We start from the raw sequence: 6404 nt of genomic DNA, 5'->3' as shown, positions 1-6404 counted from the left end.
TTTGATTATTTTTTGTTTAATAAGTGCTTGATATATGTAAATCATTTTTCTTCATGTAAGGGGTGTGAAATTAGTCTTGTTGTTTGGAAAATATTTGGTAGTTGTTGTGTTTGACATGATATTGGTAAATTTGATTATTCATCGACTCGCTAAAATTAAGAGAGAATTTTGTTTGCTTTAGATTCGATTCAATAAAATATCTTTAAGTCTCTTAATGATATCAAAAGTGAATGATTGCGGACTTGTTATATTCCTCTCATCGAGACGTTCAATTTAATTATAAGCATGTCAAATTTTAAGATTTGATTTTCTAAAGGATGCACTAAAGTCATTAAATGTTTGTTCTAAGTTGATTTGAACATAGCTTTCAGTGCTATTGGGTTAGTCTTGTGACTCTTGTCGAATTTTAATTTGACTTCAAGCTTGTTGAAATATGACGCTTGTTGATATTGAATTTGAATTTAGAATATTTCTCGCTAAAAAAATTCTTCAGAATTTGTCTAATGATAAAATTTTGTTGATAACATGTCAATAGTACATAATGCCCCCTTTTTAAAAGTTCAAAAAGGATTATTTTTGATGTGATATGAAGAGTTTAGGTGGTATAAACATAAAATAAGTAAAATTTAGGTGTTAGATATTTAAATTCATAGAAGTTGGGGGGCATGATGCAAACGACCCATTTTTATAGGTTGGACGCTTGGAAATAAGAAAAAAATATTACGTCCACGTGTCCGGATGCCCAATCTTCAGGCGCCACATCGCCCGGCGCTAAAGTATATGGCGAGGGCGGTTGGTCAACCAGGCATGCGGTGTCATGGAAAATTTTATCTATAAATAAAGGGTTGGCGTTCAATGCAGTAAAATTTGCAGAGAAGTTGGTATAGTGAATATATCATATCATTTTTTACGTAGAACCTTCTGATTCTCAAGTTTGTTTTTGATGAGAATGTAAGCATATATTGTTCTATTTGGTTCTTGTTGTAATTTGCATTTTGTTATTGTTTTTTTTAGAAAATTTTGCTTCCTAACTTATTTTTGCTGTGTATTATAACACACTAAAATTGTGCAATGAATTGTGTATTCATTTTTTTTTTTAATGAATAGTAAGTGGTTTATTGTGCTGTCAAATGAGTAACGTGTGAGTTCAAGATGAAATGGAAAAATGTCAAATTGTTATTTTTAAAATGATTATTTAAAAATAATTAAGTTTGAATTAAAAAATAAAAATAAAAAGGCAAAAAAATAAAAATGAATGTGAAATAAACTTAAGAACTTAGCTTTATTTTCATAATATTTGCATAATTATTCTAATTTTCAAAGAATAATTTTTCCTTCTAATGAGGGAATTGTGTAACCTTTCATTTATGAAATGATCTCATATTTTTAGGCATAGAGGATGTGGTACATGAAATTGCATAGATGTCCCTACTTTAGTAGGGTCTGCATAAAGTTTTTTAGGTATTTCACCCTAGTGGGACCCAGGGACTTTTTAGGCCTTCAGCCCAGTAAGTTGGGTGAATAATGCAAGACGATCGGCCATATCGGTCGATTGTCGGAGTTGGATTTGTTGGTCGGCTGATAATTCAGGTGTAGTTGGTCTACTTGTCCTCTGGATGCGAGCATATAGAGTGTCTGTTTGGGGCAGCTTAAAAGTACGGACAGCGTTTTGAAAACGGCGTTGTCCTGTTTGGTTATCACTTATTGACTGATTATCCAAAAAGCGGTTTATATTTTTTGTGAAAGACGCGGACCGTAGAACTACCCCCGCAGTCCGCGTTTTGCGAAACAAATTTTATGAATCCGCCCTCAACATCATTCACTCCCGTGACCCTGCCCTCGGACTCCTCCGCTCTCGAATCCTTAGCAATACTCATGCCCTAAGCGCTCCTACTCTACGATCTAGTTCGTTTGCCCTCTTCTTCTTCGACATCTTCACTCCTTCACCGTCTTCTTCTTCGGCATTTCGCTCTACAGGTATATCTTCCCTCGCATGTCTCGTCTTCGATGTTCGTCATTTGCAGTCGTTCGGGTTTGATATGTTTATTTTGGTTTTTTTTTATGTGGAAAGTCGTTTCATCTTTCTTCCATGAAGTCATTTGCAGTAGTATGGCATTTTGTTTAAAGGTTTTTTTTTTTTCATTTCGGGTGAGATATTGATGGATCTGATGATGGATATGAACACCTGAGGTGTCAAATTAGTGGATCCAAATAATTGCTTCCGGAGTTGGGTAGTTTTACTCATTTTGCGGTATGTCTGTGGCCATAAGAACATTTTTTTATTTCTGCTAGGATCCGGTGGTTTTGCTCATTTTGTGGTATGGTTGTGGCAACGTGGAAATCGGTGTTGTTATGGCTTATCTATATAAATTCACATATTTTTTTTTTCTTTTTTTTGTCTCATTATACTTCATATTAATGTGTGAATGTGTACTTCACTTTCGTATATGTAAATGTGCTTATTTGATGTAATCGTAATTTTTTTAGTTATATAAAATGTAATTAAACTCTTTTGCATTTTCATGTCTTTACATTTGAGAAAATAACAATTCTGCGTAACAGATTTTTCATTCAACTAAAAAAATCTATGAATAAGCTGATTATCCAAAACGCACAAACCAAACTGCTAAACAATTTTTCCATAACAGAGACGGAATGGTTATTTATTCAGAATCAGTTGTTTTTCAAACGCACAAACCAAACAGTCAACCAACTTATCTGGATCAGCTGCTCATCAGTAGATTATCAGGATAGGTTGTTTATCAGCAGAAGATGAATAAGCTTCAGCTGCCCCAAACAGACCCTAATTGTCTTCGGCCGATTCAGGCTTCGAGGGCATGTTGGCTGCTGCTGCTTGCGTGCTTGCTTTGTTCTGCTCCATCGTCTCATGCGTTGAGGGTTAGTTCTCTTATGGAATTTCCTCTGATGTAAGCAATTTAATTGCTCTCTCTTTATTAACCATTTGCCATACTGTAGTGAGCTTATCTGAATCCTATATATATATATATATATATTCTCTTACTTGTATATTGCCAAAGATCTCTTTTTTGTATTTTGAAGTGATCAGATCTCAAATTCTCTCCCCATTCTCTCTCTCTCTCTCTCTCTCTCTCTCTCTCTCTCTCTCTCTCTCTCTCTCTCTTCACATTTAAATATTAAATACCATTTAAATATCTAACATATAAGATTTAATATTTATATTTTAATTTTACAGTAGTTTGATGTCATAATTTTTTTTTTTTTAAGAAATGGTCGGAGGATATTAGATGAGCCTCGGTCATCCATAGGTCTGCTAAATATTCGAGTACCACATCCTACACACAGGGGATTCAAACCCTTGACCTGAGGGGACTTACGACCTTCAGAGAGGCTGCTCTACCGACAGACCACGGTACACGCACTGATGCCATAAATTTATTCACGTAAAAGTAATTTTATATTAAAATTTATTAGTAATGTTTTATACAATATTAAGTATTTAAATACTATGCATATAAATATAAAAAATAAGCATTAAATTAAAATAAATAAATAAATAAAATGTAGGACACGGATATAAAAGACGCTTGAAAATTTTACCAATGATATGTAAAAATGATAAATCATTCTTTAAGTTTGATAATCTATTTTTTAATCATATCAAATAATTTTAATTACTAGGGCTAAGCAGGCATATATTATGAAAATAAAAATCCCTTGATATTATTTTTTTTATTTTTAAACATATTTAATTGATAATATATATATATATATATATAAAGACAAATTAACTTATTTTTAAAAGCACTCAAAATATACACTCAATCAAACATATTTTAATTTCAATTAAAACACTAAAAAAAAATAAAATTAAAATAAAATTTTTATAGAAAAAAAATGATCATAAGCGCCTTAATATTTAGGTATTTTTTACAATTATTTTTTTTATTTTTTACAGTTATTTTTAAATCATAAATAACATTTAAATAGTATTTTCAAAAATAGTTATTTATTGCCCGCTAATAATTGGTCACACATTTTAATATTGAACAATCAAAATATTTAATAAATACAAAATTAAAAATATATTTTTTTTTTTTGCCTAATAAATGTTTTCTTTTAAATTACAACATACATAAAATAAAATAAACATTAAAAGAAATCATCCACAATAGACCATTTCTATTCGCAGAAGGATAGAGATCGGAAACTGAATTCAAACAACAACAAAAAAAAAAGAAAAAAGCCTTTATCACACTATTTGGGGTTGGCTACATGAATCCTTTTTTCTCCATTGGATCTTATCGAGAGTCATATTTTCATTTAGTTTTAATAAATTAAGATCATTTTATACAATTATGTCCAAGTCCTTCTAGGTTTAGCTTTGTCTTTCTTGACAGAAGTTGAATCTAAAACATATATTCTCCTAACTGGATCATCAGATGGTCGACGTTTAATGTGACCAAATCATCTACGATGACTAACTCTAATTTTGTATGTCCGTGGAGCTCCACCAACCCTATCACGGATATATTCATTTCGCATTTTGTCCCCAAGTGTCAAATCACTCATCCACCTGAGCATTCTTATATCGGCAACACTTGGGGCCTATTTGGGTCAGCTTTTTTTGTTGTGGTGAGGTCAGGAAACGTCAAGGTGGGTGTTTGGAAACTGTGGCGCATCAGCATTTTGGGACAAGCAGCATTGAACACGGGCCGCGAGTTTGACCCCGCGATTCGCGTTTTCTCGCGATCCACTATTACTCCCCTACCCCACTCTCCCCTTTCTCATGTCCCAATCTTCCCTCTCTGGCATTTCCTCTCTAAGAAAGCATCTCCTCTCTCGCTTCTCTCTTATCTCTCGCTCTGGTGGCTGAGGTTTGCATTCTTCTCCTCTCTCTCCTCTCTCCAATCTCCAGCTCTATTTGCTTACTTTGATCTTTGTCCTCCTACGATATCCTCTATCATTTGGTTTGAAGTTCATTTGGATTTTGTGGCTTTCCTTTACTGTGAAATAGAATTTCAATTTTCTAAGGTAAGGATTTTAGATTTTGTGCTTTGATGTTTAGGCTCTATATACTATTCCATCGTTGGTGCTCTATCATCTATTCAATAAATGTGTATTGTGGCTTTGCTCTACTGTGAAATTTATGTTGTATCCCGTTGGTGGTGGTGGCGATTTTTTTATAGTTATGTGGTTTGGTATTGGTTTTACGGCAATGTTGATGGGTGCCTGAAATAGTGATTGTGCAGCACTATTCAACAGAGGCAAAAAAGTTATTTGTTCATAAGCAACTGCAACACAACTCTTGCAAAACTGCATAAAACAAACAGACACTGACACCAACTTTTCCTGCAGCAACTTCCTAACACAACTATTGCGCAACAATTTTTTAATAAGTTGCAACTACCCCAAATAGACCCTTTATTTTACACTTCTCTTTCAAACAAACAGACACCGACACCAACCTTTCCTGTAACTTCCTTACACAACTATTGCGCAGCAATTTTTTAATAAGTTACAACTACCCCCAATAGACCCTTTATTTTACACTTCTCTTTCAAAGGCCAACATTTTGTGTCATAGAGCATTTCAAGTCTCACAACCATCTTATAAATTTTTTTTTTAGTTTAAGTGGTACTTCTATGTCACACAATAGGCCTAAAGCATTTCTTCACTTCAATCAACCAAATTGAATTCTACTAAATAACATCATCTATATCACCATCATTTTGAACAATACACCCAATATTTCTAAAATTTTTACTCCTTCCAATGTTTTCATCACTCATAGTAACAACTCTGCCGCTAGAGCTACTACTACTAAAATTACATCAAATGCATTCAATTTTAGTTCTACTCAAGCGAAGGCCTTTAGACTGCAATGTAGACCTCTATAATTCAATTTTTCGTTAATCTTTCTCTAGTCTTTCTTGTTCACAAGAAGAATGTCATCAGCAAAAAGCATACACCAAGGTACATCATATTGTAAATATCTAGTAAAAGAAACCATAACTAAAGCAAAAAGATATAAGCTTACAGTCGATCCCTAATGTAATTCAACTGAAATAGAAAAATATATTATCAATCTTTCTATTTGAACACAAGTAACAGCTCTAGTTTATATATCTTTAATGACTTACATATAAGTCATATCAACATCTTTCTTCTCTATAACTCTCCAAATAATTTCTCTTAGAACCTTATCGTAAGCTTTGTCTAAGTCAATAAAAATCATACGTACATCCTCCTTATTCTCTATGTACTTCTCAATCAAACATCTCAATAAAGTGAATTTAAAAAAAATTAAAAAATAATAATAATAAAAGCGTTACAGCGTATTTTTGAACACAGTAGAACTATTTTAAGAAGCAAAATTTTCTAAAAAAAAAAAGAATAATAAATAGCAAATGACAACAATGAAC

The sequence above is a fragment of the Phalaenopsis equestris genome, unplaced genomic scaffold, assembly GCF_001263595.1.
Source record: "Phalaenopsis equestris unplaced genomic scaffold, ASM126359v1 Scaffold000002, whole genome shotgun sequence".
Taxonomy (NCBI): Eukaryota; Viridiplantae; Streptophyta; class Magnoliopsida; order Asparagales; family Orchidaceae; genus Phalaenopsis; species Phalaenopsis equestris.
This window is presented reverse-complemented; position numbering follows the sequence as displayed.